The sequence below is a fragment of the Tasmannia lanceolata genome, unplaced genomic scaffold (genome assembly GCF_043159265.1).
Source record: "Tasmannia lanceolata isolate RefF3 unplaced genomic scaffold, GAP_Taslan_0.1 ptg000018l, whole genome shotgun sequence".
Taxonomy (NCBI): Eukaryota; Viridiplantae; Streptophyta; class Magnoliopsida; order Canellales; family Winteraceae; genus Tasmannia; species Tasmannia lanceolata.
Window position 1 is genome coordinate 15577293 of NW_027518695.1, and position 21777 is coordinate 15599069.

The following is a 21777-nucleotide window of genomic DNA, read 5'->3' on the forward strand; positions in this document are numbered from 1 at the left end:
AAATTATTCCATGGGACCAAATTGCAAAATATAGGTTGAGAAGAGGGTTTTCTTCAAATTGGGGGTTTTCTTTCCTAATTTTAAGTTTGAACCCTCTCTTCAATGTTACATGCTTGAAGCTACAAAGCGTTAGGGGACAATAAAAATCTGAAACCCTAATTTTCCCATTTATATAACAAGTGAAGCTCAAATTTCAGAAACTAGCAGACTTTCAACATGGGTTCCACACAATTTCATCAGCTATCTCTATGTGTCAGCGTTGTTATTACATTTAATTCATACTAATTTCTATTTATGTGTTTTCCTTGGATAACACTTGCAGGGTGACGTGAGGTGTAGAGGAGTCTCTCTTATTATGTTTTTATGTAGGTGAGAATAAGTTGGGCATAGGGTGCTCTTGTATGAAGCACACCTCGCGAGTTTTACCTTCTTGTATCTTTACTTTTATCTGTATGCTTTTATAAATAAAATGAATAGAGAAGCTCCCCTTGTGAGTTTCATCTTCTTGTTTCTTTATCTGTATTGTTTTTTGAGAACTTATATGGTGCCCAACCGTCAAAACATATAGGTCTGACGGTGCTCTTGTATGAAGCACACCTCACGAGTTTTACCTTCCTGTATCTTTACTTTTATCTGTATGCTTTTATAAATAAAATGAATAGAGAAGCTCCCCTTGTGAGTTTCATCTTCTTGTTTCTTTATCTGTATGTTTTTTTGTTAGGAAGGGCTATTAGGAAACCCGTGCCACGGGGCTCTCATAATAATAAGGTTTACAGGAAAAAATCACGAGGGATTCTAAACTTACAGGCGCAGTTGCAAATTTGTGCTGAAAGGGGTGCTCTTATTGGGTGAAAAGCACATAAGTGTATTGGCGGAAGGTAAAAATCAAAGAGTAACAAATGCACTTCGGTGATTTTCACCAATGGGACCGCCTTCTCACCTCAAATTTGCAAGGGCAACTCTGAGTTTATAATCCCTCATAAATCACATATACACCAATGGGAGGTTTGTTGGGGTTTCTCAAAAAAGCAAATAGTCTCACATCGGAGATGTAAATGGGATGTGGATGGGTTATAAGGGAATGGGAACCCTCCCTCTACCGGCTAGCTTTTAGTGATGAGTTTTGACTTCTACCTGGTTAAATTTCCTACAAATGGTATCAGAGCTTAGGGCGTGGTGACCCCGGTTTGACAAGTGGAGGGGTGAGATGGTCAACGTTGCTTCCGCGTGGAGGGGGAGATTGTTGGGGTTCCACGCAAAAGCAAATAGTCCAACATGGGATAAGTAAATGAGATGTGGATGGGTTATAAGGGAATGGGCACCCTCTCTTGACAGCTAGCTTTTAGGGGTGAGTTCTACCCAGTTAAATTCTCTACAAGGTTGCTAGGTATTATTTTGAAAATTTATCCCTAGGATAGAGATATTTTAGACATTTTGCTGGAAACAACATTTGTGGCCATTTTTCAAGCCATGTTCTTGTTTTCTAGTTCTGTCCCCTTTCTTGTTTTTCTTGGACATGTGTCACGGTACAACAAGCCTTTCCCCCACTCCCCAACAAAAAAAAAAACAAAACAGGATTCCCCTATTTCTAGAAGCTCTCTCACATAATTATCAGTAGTTGAAAAGTTCTTGAGAATATTTTGAAACTTCAATTGCTCGTTATAATTTTAAAAATTGTCTTTAAATAAAAAATTCTCACATTTCTTGAAATAAATGTGAATTATCAGAATTAAACACAAATTTGATCAATTACTCAAATATTATTTGTAAGAGGAATTATCAGTTGATCCTCTTCTTGTAATTGGGAAGGGACAACTTGTCCCCCACCTATTCATTTCAAGATTAATAAAGGGAGATGATATTTTCACGCCTCTGCAGTACACATTCGCCCCCTTATAACTAAACAGCGGGGCAACATTAACGCTTTTTTGACATCAGATCACGTTAAAAGGGGGCGAATGCGTACTGCAGAGGGGTGAAAATATCATCTCCCTTAATAAATTGTCAATTTAAAAAGAAAAAGAAAAAAGAGGGCGACCAGACAAATAGGTTCTCGTCCCACTATCACAAGTAACGTAGGGAAATCAGAGAAAGGGAAATTTTTTGCACACATGACACTTTCTCATTGTTAGCATCTCGCATTGATATCACTTTCCTAAATAATTATTTCTTTAATTTTAAATTTTGTCATTAAAAATGTGGTTGTGTGTCTTTGAAATGGTATATATCTACCCCTTTTTTAGCCATTTCACCTATTTCCCCTAGTTAATTCTGAAATAATGAGGCTACCAAATTGCCTCTTAACCTCTGCTTCCTCTTTCATATGGATCATACAGATGGGAATCCTCCTCTGTACTTAGTAGGGAGAACATGGGGGTCCATTAGATAGAGGTTAAATAGAAGGGAAAGAAAAGTAATATGACATCATTTTCCAAGTAGAAACATTGCAGAAGTAAAATGGCCTAGATGGCAGCCTCCAAGCCCTGTTTGTTTAGGATTTTGAGAACCGATTGTGTGTCCAAAACTGGCTTAATTTTGAGTCCGAAACCGATTATATGACTCAAAGATGGTCTTAATTTTAAGTCAAGAGCTGATTGTTGTACTCAAAATTTCACTAGTTTTAAGCAGGATAATCAGGTTTGGATTCACAATCGCTTCTCAGAATCCAAAGGCCCTGTTCGTTTCAGATTGGGACAACCGAAGGTGAGGACCCCAATAGATTAGTGGCCAAGGTTTGAAACTTTTGGGATTGTTATCCAGGCACTGAGACTCAGTACGCTTATTGTTATCCAGTCCCCCTTTTAAGCACATCAATTTTTCTGTTTACTGACTCAGGAAGACAAGTGAAGCAAGACAGCCCAAGCTTGTTTAGAGCAAGTAAGAGGAATAAAAATTTCAGTTGAAGCCTACAATACAGTTGCAATCTTCAGTACCAGATACTTCTAACAGGTCAAAAAGGTCCTCGAAGTACTCGTATCAGACGATTGAATACCGATATAAAAGGTCCTCAAAGTATTTATCAAGTATCTGTGCCAGGTTGCAATGGAAAATCGCAATCTCATCAGGCACCCACATGATGAAAATTAAAAATTGCAAGGTTAACAACAGTTTCATGGTAATGTACTAAAGAATACAAGTTTACTAAAATGGTAAACTATAGATTCAGACAGAGAACCCATAAGTTAAATTAGTACATGAATTGAATGAAGAGAAGAGTAAATGTTACTCTTCTTAAAGACAACATAGCAAGCTTCCACATTTCAAAAAGAGATACAAGGTTGGGAAGATGATCTCCATTCCCCAAATTACAGCACTCACAAAACAAATTCAATTGAACAATAAAAAGAACTCTGATTATGCAACCTAACCTAAGAGCTTGACAAAAAAAGAACCCCTAAAAATAAATAAGAAATGGTTGCCATAAAAGAACTAATTGAATAAGAAATAGAGTATTCGCTGGTTAGAACGTGTTACTGCTCTCACTGGCGGAAATTGAAGGGCCTTCGGATTTCACGATATGCGAACCTCTGCTAATTTCTAGGCCCTGTAATCTGCCAAGGGGGTCTTGCTGCATCATTTCTGAAGGCATATGAGAGTGAGCGAACAATTGTTGATGAGCAATGTTGTTAGAGTGAGATGAATGGTACTGTGGCATTTCGATGTTGGGATGGCCTGGTTGCTGGGGAAGAGAAAAGAATGATGAATTATAGGGCATGTGATGTATGCCCATGTTGTATGATTTGCCGTGGTTCAACACTTCCCCAGTTGCGATCTTGATCCTCTGGACTTCTTGTTTCAGTACGTCATTCAAGGCTGCAGCATTAAAATTTGTGTGCTTCTTTAGAGACTTGCATGGAATAAAATGATGCATGATACAGAATTTAGTTACCAGATGTAGAAAGGAAAAGCCGAAAATCAGCTATTTTATGACCAAAACCATCGAGGAATAATGAGATTTAAAAGCTGGAGGATACATCCTAAGAAGAATATTTGCACTAATGTATTATATGAGATTTAAAAGCTCTCTTAGTCATATTATAAGGAAGCACGATTTTGCTCCTAAAATACTACGGAAAACTCTACCATAGTAACACAAGAGGTAGTGTTGTCCTTTTTTTTTCTTGGTTCAAGAATCAGATCAGGGTTTTACATGTTTCAAGGTGACGTAAGAGCATCCCCTTGGCAAACAATCCTTAGTGTAGGATTGTTTTAGCTTCATCAGTGGTTAGTTGTATCAGTGATTGTTTAGTTATTTCCCTTGTTGTAGTTGTCCTTATGTGCCATCTTGCTTAAGTAGGGCTAGATTAGTCATTTTTCATTGTAATGGGCTGCCTATATAAGGCCCTTAGAAGCTCATTTCTAATGTTTTTGTTGTGATTTTGAATTTGAATAGAGGTAGACCTAAGATTCCGCCACTTGGAGGGAAAATTTCTGCCAGTGCAGGAATTTCACTTGTGTTCTTGAATATTTGAAGTTGAAGGCAAGGCATCCCTGCCTCTCTTCTTGTCTTCTCACTAGCCCATCCTTGTTTCATGCAAGGTTCATCAGACATTTGATCAATCTTGTATCTCCACGCAAGAATTAGAGCTTATTGGGTGAAGAAAATCAAGAAAGATCAAGGACAGTGCAGATTGTTCCGGACTGTGCTCTTGCTGCAAGATCGATTTGACTACATGTTGTCTTTGACTGAATTTTTTGTAAGATCGACTAGATTACATGGTGTTTTCGACTGAATTTTTAACTGGAAACATTAGATCAGTAACTATTCTTCAGATCCTTCATTCGTAGCTCAATTTTGTATAAAATTCAAATAGAAAACTGGTCGAATTGTGGAAAGATTGGTGGTTTCAATGATAGCAGTTGCATGTGACTGAGCAACAGTCATTTGGAAGCTAGATTTTCGCCCTCAAATTTGGATAGTTTCTATCAATTCAAGTTTGTAAGCATGATGTTATGAAGATATCAGGCTGAATTGGTGACTTTTACAATCAAAGAAACAGAATGTTCGCAACAAATTTCACATGCATGAAAAAAGAGAATCACACACATAAAATAAAGGGCAGTGATAAATCGACTCCTAAATATCTTAAATTGACTCCCTATGTGTCTTTCTCTCACCTCTGGGTTAGAGAGAGAAAGAGGAGAGAGATTGACACATGGCGATCAATTTAAGATATACGGGAGTCGATTTATCACTCCCCAAAATAAATTGGGATCAAATTTTCCTCTTGAAAGAAGAGGCTTTATTAATTTTGGTCGGGATTGTATACTTCCGGGTCTATTGGCTGTTAATTACATTTCTTGAAGAAGAAAACACCTCTGATTATCCATCAAGAAGTTCTCTATCTAAATACAACTTTTGATTATCATCCCTAAAAAGGTCCTAGAGAGAGAGAGAATTTGACTCTCTGATGATTTTTGTTTTTGAGTTATTTTAGACTCTTTTGTAAAAGATTCTACCGGAAGAGAGAAACTTTTGAGTCATCTCCGATGATTTTATTTAGACTAATAGATCCAGGGATATTACGTGAAGATCTGTTAGGATCCAATGGCTCAAATTACATAGATCGCAGATTAAGATCTGAAGCAACAGCTGCCTGATCCTTTTCAGCCCATTGTCTGACCAATGCGACTTATTTCTTCAGTGACTGCCTGATTATTTTTTTGGCGGATGATTGCTTGCTCTAAGTCATGTCCTTGTGCTGGATTTACTTCAGGAGTTGAATTTCTCGGTTTGTATATTGATCTGGACTGTTCACAGAGCTTGTAATCCAGTTCTCTTGTATTCGAATGTGGTTTATCATCTAGGATTGACGAAGTGATCAGTTATAAATCAGTTTGTCACAAAATGGCTCTAACCGAGAGATTTAAACAAGCCTGGGAACCCTACACAGTAGCAGCTTAATTCTTTTAAGGACTGTCCTGATACTTGAAATGTTCAATTTAGCCGCTAAGCATTCAATAAAATGTCAATTTTCAACAAAAAAAAATTAGCTGAAACATTCACAAGTTTCATTGGGAAAAGAGTTTTTTACCTATTCTGAAATGTGAAATTTTATTAGTCACAGAAACTTCAGATTTAGAAGATGTCACTACTTAGTTGCCTCAGCTGAAGGCAAGAACTGTCAGGACTGTTTGATACTTGCTCTGTCAGCAAGCTTACAGTGGAGAATCTGAAGTTAAGATCCATTAACAGCTGAGCATTTGTGAAATTTCTGCTCAATCAACCATAAAACTTAGATACACCCAAGAATTTATTTCAAGAATCAAGTTCTAACATTTTGAAGTTTACAGGCAGCTGAATGACACTATCATTTCTTATCTTATTTGCTCGATCGTGTGTTTGCTAGTTAAAACAGGTTTTAACATCTCCGACCACCACTAGTTTCCCTTGCAATACCTATGCTACATCAACGTGGTATCAGAGCTCACCTAACGCCAGATTATACTGCATCACCTTGGAACCTAGCTATCATTTCAGAAATTAGGGACCTTGTTCGGAAAAATCGGGCCACAAATCCAACACATGAAAAGATCACCATATGAGCAACCCGATAAATTCGCAAAAAGATGGGGTGGAAAAGGAAGGGGTGGAGATTGTTAATTTAGTCTTTAGAGGAATCGAGAGTGGATATAGAAGACTAAATGGAGAGACTGCTTATGTTTATGTTTTTGTCTGTTTATTGCTATAAATACTCTGAGGGATTTCTTGTCCCTATTTTCTGGACTGCTGTTTGGATTTGATATCAATGAAATTGTTACTTTTTAATTATTTTTTTAAGTAACATGATTTATTAGATTTGTACTTTGTTGGTGAGCGCATTGGTCACATGTCTACCTGATTGTCTCTCAAGTTTCTTTGTAACTACTTGAACTAAAACTACAGAAACAATTATTTTAACTAACAAAATTATTAAAATAAATTATAAAAATAGGTAAAATGCTATCATAACTACACAAGTACTAACTGCTTAAACTAAAAGTGTAGAAAAAATTAGTTTAACTATAGAAATTATTAAGGCCACTGATATTTGCACCCTCATATTGTGACAATGGGGTGAACAAACCTTGTCTTCTCCTTTTCAATTTGGCTTCTGACAGCTTTTTGAGAATAGTAATAAGGCTTTGACGGGTAGTTAAATAATAAAAGTGATTCAAACAGTAGGCCAATAAGAGGCATATTTGCCCATTAGGGTTTTATTTCCATGTTCTTTAATTTCTAGGATTTTATTTTCCATGTTATTTAGATTTTGAGCTTTTATTTTATTTTCCTTCGAATTTTATTTCAGTTGCTTATAAATAGGCCTCTTGTATTAGGGATTTTAAGTTTGCACTAATTGAATTCATTGGCTTCTCCCCTCTAAAGGTTTCTTCTTCTTCCTCTTCCTCCTCTATTCTTCTTTTTCTACTTCTCCCCTATCTCTTCTCTTCTACTTCTAAGTCTTCTCTTCTTCCCTTCGTCTTCTCTTATTCTCCCTTTTCTTCTATTTCTCTTTCTAGTCCTACATCAAAAGGACAAGGTGTGTTTGCCCCATTATCAAGTCACACTAAGAGTGGAAAGTTCTTTCTGATGCAGATTGTGCAGGATCTCCCTTATGAAAATGTTATTCTATTGGGTATTGTACATGTGTCACATTCAAGTGTGGAATTTGAGTATAGTACGGTGGCTCACATCGCATCTGAGATGATGTGTTTGGAGACTTACAGAAGAGACCGGTTTTAGAGACGTTAAGTCAATGATGATGTTTTGTGGTTAGTAGGAAGGCACCTATATAGCTAGTAAGCAATGGTCCATTAGAGAACGAAGCATGTTGAAGCAGATTGGCATATTGTTCGTGGGAAGGTTAGCAATCTAATAACAATTTTTTTGTGGGTAAGCAGGCTAATATCTACTACATTAGTGAGATCTAAAGATAACATGGTGGATATTTTACAAAAGCTATTGGTCAAAGTCAAATTATTATAATTTGTTCCAAATTGGGAATGGGTGAAATACATGCTCCGGAATGAGGGGGAGTGTCAAGAATAGTAAAAGTTTTCTTTATACTTTCCTTTACATCTATGGTGTATTATTCACATCACATAGTGGCATTTTCATAATTCATCATGATCAAATAATATATAAGCCAACACTAGATGTCCTAAGTTAGCCCCTAATTCCTTATTTGACCTTATTTTTCTTCACCTTTCTTCTTTTCTTTGAATACATCCAGGCTGGTTACCTCAAAATATTTTGTTTTTCTTTTATATTAATATTAAAAATCGAAACAACGGTTAAAGAGTTGAATTTATCTTCATAAATATAGCAGAATTATGTACATGAAGTAACTACAAAAACATCAACACAAAGACTACTGCATAAACACAAATAAAATCATTAAAAACAGAAACATCAAGATTTCCCCCCTACTTCTCTTTGACTTTACATGACTTCTTAATACATGACATAAAATAGGATTATTCCACCAAATGCATGTAGTTATATATGGAAACAGAAAACATCATAGCTGTAAAGGCAGAATAAAAGATTTTGTCAATATCCATCCCTCCCCCTCACACCCCCCCCCCCCCCCCCCCCGCACACACACACACACACACACACACACATACAAAACATGTACATCATCATTCCCATAAACAGACTTTGGGGAGGAACAATTAAGATGAGAGCAATAAATTAAATGCTAACAATATTTCTGGAACAATTTAAGATGAAAAAGAAACTTACCATCACGCAACTGAGCTTGTTGTTCCATAGCTTGTAACCGCAGCTTAAGCTCTGCGTTCTCAGTAGTCAGCCCCGTTGTATCTCTCTAAAGGATAGTACAGACAGCAAGAAGCAAGGTAATTTCTCTCTAATGGAAAGGACCAACAGCAAGAAGCAAGGTAATTAAATCTTTACCTCACAGACTCACAGTATATAGAGAAACATGGATAAGAGAATAGGAATCTACAACATGACAACAATCTGAATGTGTTTTTGTAATCACTGATATGTACAGAATGTATATGAATCAAGTATTTATCAATAGTTCATGTGTGCATATTTATGACTCAGTGCCTGTGAGAGTTCCCTACAGCATTCTACTGATATACATGAACACAACAAAGCATTTAAGCCATTTGATGATGTAAACAATAACACGAGGCTTCCAAAAGATTGCCACTGAAAAAAACACGTCTGCTTCCATTACAATGTCAAACTACTACAGAATACCGGCATAGAGATTAGAGAAATGTCTCAAACATTTGGACAGAAAATTAAATGAGTTTTTCTGAACTTGCAAGTGGAAATTTACCTATTCCTAGCATACATCAACAATTCATACGCATGCAGAATTTATTATTATCGATCAACGTTGGCTTTTTAACAGTATTCTAATAGATACAACGTATCATGAGAGTAGACCAAGAATGTAAATCATTTCATGTCAACGTCGACGTTGTGAATGTAAGTGTAAATACATCAATAATCTTTGCCGTTGAGGCGGGAATCGACAGATACAAAGTAGGGTGTGTTTGGAATAATGTGATGGGTGCGATCTAAATTTATATAGGTGTGTTTGGAATATTTTATTTTGGGCCTTTTCCCCGTAATTTTGATATCTTGATGCGTTTTCTTAGTAGGTTTTTCGGTAATTTTTCTATAAAGGTACATCTTTTGGTATTTTTTCAGTAGTTTCTCTAATTTTAACCTTTTTTCCGTAATTTTTCTCCAAAACTTAAGTACTTACCAGCGATTATTATTGCTACTCACCTTTGGATTATTATTGCTAGCTACCTTCGAAGAAAAGTACTTCCGCACATCCTTTGCACATCCTTTGCAGTTTGCACAATGGTCAATGAATAATACAAATCTCCCAAAAGTCAACAATAATGGCTATCATCACATGATCATATGCAATTGCAAAGGATGGGCGCGAAGTAGCCTTTGGCGAAGATCACTAGCAAATCTTTATGAAAACAACAATAAGAAAATTAGAAGTAAATTGTTAAGGTCGATGTTAATGTCGTAGTTAAGGTTGATGTAGTTAAGGTCGACGTTAACTTCGACAGAACTGATCACTTATGGCTATAGTAAATGATTTGTGCATGATGAGCCGTGAGTGATCAGTTCTGTCGAAGTTAACGTCGACGTTAACAATTTACTTCTATTTTTCTTATTGTTGTTAGGGTTGCCTTTTATTTTTCTTCTTGTAGTAGAGAAGGGAGAAATGGAAATGTAATTGAGGGATATCCACTAGCATAAAAATTAAAATTTTTTGTGAAACTGATTTTTTTATACATCGTTGGGCTTATAGACGGTGAAAGGAGAAGATACTAGCTAAGGCGATGTTGAGAAATGAACATTTCAGAAAAATATCTGAACTCCACTTAAGTCAAAACGAACCCTAGTTCCTACCCGTAGATTAATCGTTCAACATCGTAGATTAAGTCTTTCTTTCATTTATCAAGTTCGAAGGTGTGGGCCTCGAGATCATAAAATATTAATCAGATTTCTTTAATGCACTCGCACCTATGTATTTTCCGATCGCACCCATCTTCATTCCAGTCGTACCTTACCTTGTAGCCGTCGACTTCCGCCTCTACGGCAAAGATTATTCCTGATTTCTATTTTGTGGATGTCGATGAGGTATAGGTAGAAAACGAGACGTTATTAGCAGGAAAAATGTTGATTGTGATGTGTACCACTTGCAGAACACGGAAGGGCAAAATGGTCTATATTTGGTCTGACACATGTCCTTTTGCCGTGTCAGGGCGTAAAGTTGAAAACTGGCCGCCTTTGGAAGTTCAGAAAATAAACTAGCCGCCATTGGTGTTTTCACCCTCTTTCGCTCACATCTCCACAGTGCTAATGGCACCCATCATTTTATTAGTCATGATTCATGGTGATTAGGTGATAGCTTATTTGTGAATAGGTTTTTTTTTAAATTTTTTATAGACTAATCCGAGATATCATTTGCAAGCTTTTTCATGCTTTTGAGAATTTATATGGTGGTCGTACAACGAAAAAAAAACAGTGGGGGCTTGGGTGATATAAACCATTCATTTGTTGGGCCTTGATGTAGATAGGGTTTGCCCATAAATTTTTTTTCATTGGATGATTATAACCCTTCTAGCATTTAGATAACTTACTTTCCATGGATTTTTTTCAAAAAAATTTCCCCTTTTATTTAAAGAAAATTACAAACATTATAAACCCTAGATTCCTATATATGGAATATTACTTCTCATGGAAATTTTTTTTTTCCGCGTACAACATAAGTCGAGGTTATTTCAAAAAGCTAGAGGAGGTTCATAAATAAGGCCAACTACCATTCCCCCACATGACAATCACATCTCTCTCTCTCTCTATATAAACTCAACCATGGAGAGGCTAAAGATACAACACTTCTACTATCAAGCAAGTGTATTGTTAGAGAGAAGAAAGAAAAACAGCCATGGCTAACTTTGGAGTTCTTCGCATGCTCGCATGTGTGATGCTGGCATGCATCCTACTCGGGTCTCCCACTGCGGAGGCTATCACGTGTGGCCAGGTGATTTCGTTCGTCTCACCATGCCTCTCTTACCTTCGCTCGGGTGGGGCCATACCACCCGCATGCTGCAATGGCGTGCGGTCACTCAATAATGCGGCTAAGACCACTCCCGACCGCCGAACAGCATGCGGGTGCTTAAAGAGCGGGGCCGCCTCCATCCCCGGCCTCAATCTTGGTTTGGCAGCCTCACTCCCCGGCAAATGTGGTGTCAACATCCCTTACAAGATCAGTCCCTCCACTGATTGCTCTAAGTAAATTCTTCTCCTTTTTATATTTATGTTTTAGTTTACTTTTATTTGTGAATGGGATGTAAAGATGCCACTAAGGGGTGGTTGGGACTCAAGGGATGAGATTTTCCTAGAAAACAGGGGAATTTTTGTTTTTAAAAATATTTTTAGAGAAAAATTAGCTTGACAAATGCTGGAAAACTCTTTTTGGAAGGAAAATTTCCCCTGCATCCAAATAGCCCTTAACGATACCATTTATAAAATAATTTTATCCATTATTTGTAAAAGAAAAAAAGATGTTTCACCCATGGTTTTAAATATCGACCGAAATCAGAAATTTCGGACCGAAATCTCAGATTTCGGTGGGGACGGAAACCGAAATTTACCAAAATTTCATTTTTCCCCATTTACCAAATTTCGGACCGAAATTTCTGTAATTTCGGTCAGAAATTTTGATTAAATGCCATTATTTATTTTTTTAAAAAAAGTGTTACAAAATTTTGGTCCGAAATTTCGAACCAAATTACCAAATTTGGGACTGAAATTTCGGATTTCGCCGAAATTTCGGTGGGATCCGAAACGGTTAATGAAACCGAAATTTTAAACCATGGTTTCACCTCACTTTTCCTAGTTCTGGTGAAAAATAGTCATTTTTAGCAAAAGGAAAATAGGAGGGGATGAAAATGTTGGAATAAAGGATTTAAATTTCTTTTGCAAAATCATGTGTACATAAGGGCTTGTTTGACAAACATGAAAAATTATTCCATGGAATATTAGTAGACCAAATTGCAAAATATAGGTTGAGAAGAGGGTTTTCTTCAAATTGGGGGTTTTCTTTCCTAATTTTAAGTTTGAACCCTCTCTTCAATGTTACATGCTTGAAGCTACAAAGCGTTAGGGGACAATAAAAATCTGAAACCCTAATTTTCCCATTTATATAACAAGTGAAGCTCAAATTTCAGAAACTAGCAGACTTTCAACATGGGTTCCACACAATTTCATCAGCTATCTCTATGTGTCAGCGTTGTTATTATATTTAATTCATACTAATTTCTATTTATGTGTTTTCCTTGGATAACACTTGCAGGGTGACGTGAGGTGTAGAGGAGTCTCTCTTAGTATGTTTTTATGTAGGTGAGAATAAGTTGGGCATAGGGTGCTCTTGTATGAAGCACACCTCGCGAGTTTTACCTTCTTGTATCTTTACTTTTATCTGTATGCTTTTATAAATAAAATGAATAGAGAAGCTCCCCTTGTGAGTTTCATCTTCTTGTTTCTTTATCTGTATTGTTTTTTGAGAACTTATATGGTGCCCAACCGTCAAAACATATAGGGCGGAGAGAAAGCTCCCTTTTTTTTGACTTTTCCTCGGTTCAGAAATCAAGGGAGCAGGTTTTCCTCATTACTTCAATATAGGTTAGCAATTTGTTAGGAAGGGCTATTAGGAAACCCGTGCCACGGGGCTCTCACAATAATAAGGTTTACAAGAAAAAATCACGAGGGATTCTAAACTTACAGGCGCCGTTGCAAATTTGTGCTGAAAGGAGTGCTCTTATTGGGTGAAAAGCACATAAGTGTATTAGCGGAAGGTAAAAATCAAAGAGTAACAAATGCACTTTGGTGATTTTCACCAATGGGACCGCCCTCTCACCTCAAATTTGCAAGGGCATATACACCAATGGGAGGTTTGTTGGGGTTTCTCACAAAAGCAAATAGTCTCACATCGGAGATGTAAATGGGATGTGGATGGGTTATAAGGGAATGGGAACCCTCCCTCTACCGGCTAGCTTTTAGTGATGAGTTTTGACTTCTACCTGGTTAAATTTCCTACAAATGGTATCAGAGCTTAGGACGTGGTGACCCCGGTTTGACAAGTGGAGGGGTGAGATGGTCAACGTTGCTTCCGCGTGGAGGGGGAGATTGTTGGGGTTCCACGCAAAAGCAAATAATCCAACATGGGATAAGTAAATGGGATGTGGATGGGTTATAAGGGAATGAGCACCCTCTCTTGACAGCTAGCTTTTAGGGGTGAGTTCTACCCAGTTAAATTCTCTACAAGGTTGCTAGGTATTATTTTGAAAATTTATCCCTAGGATAGAGATATTTTAGACATTTTGCTGGAAACAACATTTGTGGCCATTTTTCAAGCCATGTTCTTGTTTTCTAGTTCTGTCCCCTTTCTTGTTTTTCTTGGACATGTGTCACGGTACAACAAGCCTTTCCCCCACTCCCCAACAAAAAAAAAAACAAAACAGGATTCCCCTATTTCTAGAAGCTCTCTCACATAATTATCAGTAGTTGAAAAGTTCTTGAGAATATTTTGAAACTTCAATTGCTCGTTATAATTTTAAAAATTGTCTTTAAATAAAAAATTCTCGCATTTCTTGAAATAAATGTGAATTATAAGAATTAAACACAAATTTGATCAATTACTCAAATATTATTTGTAAGAGGAATTATCAGTTGGGTCTTTGATCCTCTATCATCCGCTTACCGCATATATTTTGAGGGTTAGGGCCCACTTTGTTCAATGATCAAAGCCATTCATCTCAAGATTAATAAAGGGAGATGATATTTTCACGCCTCTCCAGTACACATTCGCCCCCTTATAACTAAACAGCGGGGCAACATTAACGCTTTTTTGACATCAGATCCCGTTAAAAGGGGGCGAAAATATCATCTTCCTTAATAAATTGTCAATTTAAAAAGAAAAAGAAAAAAGGGACCAGACAAAATCAGAGAAAGGGAAATTTTTTGCACACATGACACTTTCTCATTGTTAGCATCTCGCATTGATATCACTTTCCTAAATAATTATTTCTTTAATTTTAAATCTTGTCATTAAAAATGTGGTTGTGTGTCTTTGAAATGGTATATATCTACCCCTTTTTTAGCCATTTCACCTATTTCCCTAGTAAATTCTGAAATAATGAGGCTACCAAATTGCCTCTTAACCTCTGCTTCCTCTTTCATATGGATCATACAGATGGGAATCCTCCTCTGTACTTAGTAGGGAGAACATGGGGGTCCATTAGATAGAGGTTAAATAGAAGGGAAAGAAAAGTAATATGACATCATTTTCCAAGTAGAAACATTGCAGAAGTAAAATGGCCTAAATGGCAGCCTCCAAGCCCTGTTTGTTTAGGATTTTGAGAACCGATTGTGTGTCCAAAACTGGCTTAATTTTGAGTCCGAAACCGATTATATGACTCAAAGATGGTCTTAATTTTAAGTCAAGAGCTGATTGTTGTACTCAAAATTTCACTAGCTTTAAGCAGGATAATCAGGTTTGGATTCACAATCGGTTCTCAGAATCCAAAGGCCCTGTTCGTTTCAGATTGGGACAACCGAAGGTGAGGACCCCAATAGATTAGTGGCCAAGGTTCGAAACTTTTGGGATTGTTATCCAGGCACTGAGACTCAGTACGCTTATTGTTATCCTGTCCCACTTTTAAGCACATCAATTTTTCTGTTTACTGACTCGGGAAGACAAGTGAAGCAAGACAGCCCAAGCTTGTTTAGAGCAAGTAAGAGGAGTAAAAACTTCAGTTGAAGCCTACAATACAGTTGCAATCTTCAGTACCAGATACTTCTAACAGGTCAAAACATAGAAGTACCAGTACTCGTATCAGACGATTGAATACCGATATAAAAGGTCCCTCGACGTATTTATCAAGTATCTGTGCCAGGTTGCAATGGAAAATCACAATCTCATCAGGCACCCACATGATGAAAATTAAAAATTGCAAGGTTAACAACAGTTTCATGGTAATGTACTAAAGAATACAAGTTTACTAAAATGGTAAACTATAGATTCAGACAGAGAACCCATAAGTTAAATTAGTACATGAATTGAATGAAGAGAAGAGTAAATGTTACTCTTCTTAAAGACAACATAGCAAGCTTCCACATTTCAAAAAGAGATACAAGGTTGGGAAGATGATCTCCATTCCCCAAATTACAGCACTCACAAAACAAATTCAATTGAACAATAAAAAGAACTCTGATTATGCAACCTAACCTAAGAGCTTGACAAAAAAAGAACCCCTAAAAATAAATAAGAAATGGTTGCCATAAAAGAACTAATTGAATAAGAAATAGAGTATTCGCTGGTTAGAACGTGTTACTGCTCTCACTGGCGGAAATTGAAGGGCCTTCGGATTTCACGATATGCGAACCTCTGCTAATTTCTAGGCCCTGTAATCTGCCAAGGGGGTCTTGCTGCATCATTTCTGAAGGCATATGAGAGTGAGCGAACAATTGTTGATGAGCAATGTTGTTAGAGTGAGATGAATGGTACTGTGGCATTTCGATGTTGGGATGGCCTGGTTGCTGGGGAAGAGAAAAGAATGATGAATTATAGGGCATGTGATGTATGCCCATGTTGTATGATTTGCCGTGGTTCAACACTTCCCCAGTTGCGATCTTGATCCTCTGGACTTCTTGTTTCAGTACGTCATTCAAGGCTGCAGCATTAAAATTTGTGTGCTTCTTTAGAGACTTGCATGGAATAAAATGATGCATGATACAGAATTTAGTTACCAGATGTAGAAAGGAAAAGCCGAAAATCAGCTATTTTATGACCAAAACCATCGAGGAATAATGAGATTTAAAAGCTGGAGGATACATCCTAAGAAGAATATTTGCACTAATGTATTATATGAGATTTAAAAGCTCTCTTAGTCATATTACAAGGAAGCACGATTTTGCTCCTAAAATACTACGGAAAACTCTACCATAGTAACACAAGAGGTAGTGTTGTCCTTTTTTTTTCTTGGTTCAAGAATCAGATCAGGGTTTTACATGTTTCAAGGTGACGTAAGAGCATCCCCTTGGCAAACAATCCTTAGTGTAGGATTGTTTTAGCTTCATCAGTGGTTAGTTGTATCAGTGATTGTTTAGTTATTTCCCTTGTTGTAGTTGTCCTTATGTGCCATCTTGCTTAAGTAGGGCTAGATTAGTCATTTTTCATTGTAATGGGCTGCCTATATAAGGCTCTTAGAAGCTCATTTCTGTTGTTTTTGTTGAGATTTTGAATTTGAATAGAGGTAGACCTAAGATTCCGCCACTTGGAGGGAAAATTTCTGCCAGTGCAGGAATTTCACTTGTGTTCTTGAATATTTGAAGTTGAAGGCAAGGCATCCCTGCCTCTCTTCTTGTCTTCTCACTAGCCCATCCTTGTTTCATGCAAGGTTCATCAGACATTTGATCAATCTTGTATCTCCACGCAAGAATTGGAGCTTATTGGGTGAAGAAAATCAAGAAAGATCAAGGACAGTGCAGATTGGTCCGGACTGTGCTCTTGCTGCAAGATCGATTTGACTACATGTTGTCTTTGACTGAATTTTTTGTAAGATCGACTAGATTACATGGTGTTTTCGACTGAATTTTTAACTGGAAACATTAGATCAGTAACTATTCTTCAGATCCTTCATTCGTAGCTCAATTTTGTATAAAATTCCAATAGAAAACTGGTCGAATTGTGGAAAGATTGGTGGTTTCAATGATAGCAGTTGCATGTGACTGAGCAACAGTCATTTGGAAGCTAGATTTTCGCCCTCAAATTTGGATAGTTTCTATCAATTCAAGTTTGTAAGCATCATGTTATGAAGATATCAGGCTGAATTGGTGACTTTTACAATCAAAGAAACAGAATGTTTGCAACAAATTTCACATGCATGAAAAAAGAGAATCACACACATAAAATAAAGGGCAGTGATAAATCGACTCCTAAATATCTTAAATTGACTCCCTATGTGTCTTTCTCTCTCCTCTGGGTTAGAGAGAGAAAGAGGAGAGAGATTGACACATGGCGATCAATTTAAGATATACGGGAGTCGATTTATCACTCCCCAAAATAAATTGGGATCAAATTTTCCTCTTGCGAGAAGAGGCTTTATTAATTTTGGTTGGGATTGTATACTTCCGGGTCTATTGGCTGTTAATTACATTTCTTGAAGAAGAAAACACCTCTGATTATCCATCAAGAAGTTCTCTATCTAAATACAACTTTTGATTATCATCCCTAAAAAGGTCCTAGAGAGAGAGAGAATTTGACTCTCTGATGATTTTTGTTTTTGTGTTATTTTAGACTCTTTTGTAAAAGATTCTACCGGAAGAGAGAAACTTTTGAGTCATCTCCGATGATTTTATTTAGAGTAATAGGTCCAGGGATATTACGTGAAGATCTGTTAGGATCCAATGGCTCAAATTACATAGATCGCAGATTAAGATCTGAAGCAACAGCTGCCTGATCCTTTTCAGCCCATTGTCTGACCAATGCGACTTATTTCTTCAGTGACTGCCTGATTATTTTTTTGGCGGATGATTGCTTGCTCTAAGTCATGTCCTTGTGCTGGATTTACTTCAGGAGTTGAATTTCTCGGTTTGTATATTGATCTGGACTGTTCACAGAGCTTGTAATCCAGTTCTCTTGTATTCGAATGTGGTTTATCATCTAGGAGTGACGAAGTGATCAGTTATAAATCAGTTTGTCACAAAATGGCTCTAACCGAGAGATTTAAACAAGCCTGGGAACCCTACACAGTAGCAGCTTAATTCTTTTAAGGACTGTCCTGATACTTGAAATGTTCAATTTAGCCGCTAAGCATTCAATAAAATGTCAATTTTCAACAAAAAAAAATTAGCTGAAACATTCACAAGTTTCATTGGGAAAAGAGTTTTTTACCTATTCTGAAATGTGAAATTTTATTAGTCACAGAAACTTCAGATTTAGAAGATGTCACTACTTAGTTGCCTCAGCTGAAGGCAAGAACTGTCAGGACTGTTTGATACTTGCTCTGTCAGCAAGCTTACAGTGGAGAATCTGAAGTTAAGATCCATTAACAGCTGAGCATTTGTGAAATTTCTGCTCAATCAACCATAAAACTTAGATACAGCCAAGAATTTATTTCAAGAATCAAGTGCTAACATTTTGAAGTTCACCATTTCGAAAAAGAAAAAAAAAACATTTTCAAGTTTACAGGCAGCTGAATGACACTATCATTTCTTATCTTATTTGCTCGATCGTGTGTTTGCTAGTTAAAACAGGTTTTAACATCTCCGACCACCACTAGTTTCCCTTGCAATACCTATGCTACATCAACGTGGTATCAGAGCTCACCTAACGCCAGATTATACTGCATCACCTTGGAACCTAGCTATCATTTCAGAAATTAGGGACCTTGTTCGGAAAAATCGGGCCACAAATCCAACACATGAAAAGATCACCATATGAGCAACCCGATAAATTCGCAAAAAGATGGGGTGGATAAGGAAGGGGTGGAGATTGTTAATTTAGTCTTTAGAGGAATCAAGAGTGGATATAGAAGATTAAATGGAGAGACTGCTTATGTTTATATTTTTGTCTGTTTATTGCTCTAAATACTCCGAGGGATGTCTTGTCCCTATTTTCTGGACTGCTGTTTGGATTTGATATCAATGAAATCGTTACTTTTAAACTTTTTTTTTTAAGTAACATGATTTATTAGATTTGTACTTTGTTGGTGAGTGCATTGGTCACATGTCTACCTGATTGTCTCTCAAGTTTCTTTGTTACTACTTAAACTCAAACTACAGAAACAATTATTTTAACTAACAAAATTATTAAAATAAATTATAAAAATAGGTAAAATGCTATCATAACTACACAAGTACTAACTGCTTAAACTGAAAGTGTAGAAAAAATTAGTTTAACTATAGAAATTGTTAAGGCCACTGATAATTGCACCCTCATATTGTGACAATGGGGTGAACTCACCTTGTCTTCTCTTTTTCAATTTGGCTGCTGAAAGCTTTTTGAGAATAGTATTAAGGCTTTGACGGGTAGTTAAATAATAAAAGTGATTCAGACAGTAGGCCAATAGGATGCATATTTGCCCATTAGGATTTTATTTCCATTTTCTTTAATTTCTAGGATTTTATTTTCCATGTTATTTAGATTTAGGGCTTTTATTTTATTTTCCTTCGAATTTTATTTCAGTTGCTTATAAATAGGCCTCTTGTATTAGGGATTTTAAGTTTGCACTAATTGAATTCATTGGCTTCTCCCCTCTAAAGGTTTCTTCTTCTTCCTCCTCGTCCTCTATTCTTCCTTTTCTACTTCTCCTCTATCTCTTCTCTTCTACTTCTAATTCTTCTCTTCTTCTTCTATTTTTCCCTTTCTTCCCTTCGTCTTCTCTTATTCTCCCTTTTCTTCTATTTCTCTTCCTAGTCCTACATCAAAAGGACAAGGTGTGTTTGCCCCATTATCAAGTCACACGAAGAGTGGAAAGTTCTTTCTGATGCAGATTGTGCAGGATCTCCCTTATAAAATGTTATTCTTATGAAAATGTTATTCTATTGGGTATTGTACATGTTGCACATTCAAGTGTGGAATTTGAGTATAGTACGGTGGCTCACATCGCATCTGAGATGATGTGTTTGGAGACTTACAGAAGAGACCGGTTTTAGAGTCCTTAAGTCAATGATGATGTTTTGTGGTTAGTAGGAAGGCACCTATATAGCTAGTAAGCCATGTTCCATTAGAGAACGAAGCATATTGAAGCAGATTGGCATATTGTTCATGAGAAGGTTAGCAATCTAATAACAATTTTTTTGTGGGTAAGCAGGCTAATATCTACTACATTAGTGAGATCTAAAGATAACATGGTGGATATTTTACAAAAGCTATTGGTCAAAGTCAAATTATTATAATTTGTTCCAAATTGGGAATGGGTGAAATACATGCTCCGGAATGAGGGGGAGTGTCAAGAATAGTAAAAGTTTTCTTTATACTTTCCTTTACATCTATGGTCTATTATTCACATCACATAGTGGCATTTTCATAATTCATCATGATCAAATAATATATAAGCCAACACTAGAAGTCCTAAGTTAGCCCCTAATTCCTTATTTGACCTTATTTTTCTTCACCTTTCTTCTTTTCTTTGAATACATCCAGGCTGGTTACCTCAAAATATTTTGTTTTTCTTTTATATTAATATTAAAAATCGAAACAACGGTTAAAGAGTTGAATTTATCTGCATAAATATAGCAGAATTATGTACATGAAGTAACTACCAAAACATCAACACAAAGACTACTGCATAAACACAAATAAAATCATTAAAAACAGAAACATCAAGATTTCCCCCCTACTTCTCTTTGAGTTTACATGACTTCTTAATACATGACATAAAATAGGATTATTCCACCAAATGCAGGTAGTTATATATGGAAACAGAAAACATCATAGCTGTAAAGGCAGAATAAAAGATTTTGTCAATATCCATCCCTCCCCCCCACATACACCCACTCACCCACCCACGCACCCACGCACCCACAGACACACACACACACACACACACACACACACACACACACACACACACACAACATGTACATCATCATTCCCATAAACAGACTTTGAGGAAGAACAATTAAGATGAGAGCAATAAATTAAATGCTAACAATATTTCTGGAACAATTTAAGATGAAAAAGAAACTTACCATCACGCAACTAAGCTTGTTGTTCCATAGCTTGTAACCGCAGCTTAAGCTCTGCGTTCTCAGTAGTCAGCTCCGTTGTATCTCTCTAAAGGAAAGTACAGACAGCAAGAAGGAAGGTAATTTGTCTCTAATGGAAAGGACCAACAGCAAGAAGCAAGGTAATTAAATCTTTATCTCACAGACTCAGTATATAGAGAAACATGGATAAGAGAATAGGAATCTACAACATGACAACAATCTGAATGGGTTTTTGTAATCACTGATATGTACAGAATGTATATGAATCAAGTATTTATCAATAGTTCATGTGTGCATATTTATGACTCAGTGCCTGTGAGAGTTCCCTACAGCATTCTACTGATATACATGAACACAACAAAAAATTTAAGCCATTTGATGATGTAAACAATTACACGAGGCTTCCAAAAGATTGCCACTAAAAAAAACACGTCTGCTTCCATTACAATGTCAAACTACTACAGAATACCGGCGTAGAGATTAGAGAAATGTCTCAAACATTTGGA

General features: G+C 36.7%; 1 long non-coding RNA gene across 1 annotated transcript; it reads left to right on the forward strand.

Moving 5' to 3' along the window:
• The first annotated feature begins 322 nt into the window (after positions 1-322).
• LOC143849317 (uncharacterized) lies at positions 323-13045 on the forward strand. Its single transcript, XR_013235644.1, has 2 exons — positions 323-369; positions 12852-13045. It is a non-coding gene; the product is annotated as an uncharacterized LOC143849317 (long non-coding RNA).
• The last annotated feature ends 8732 nt before the right edge of the window (positions 13046-21777 follow it).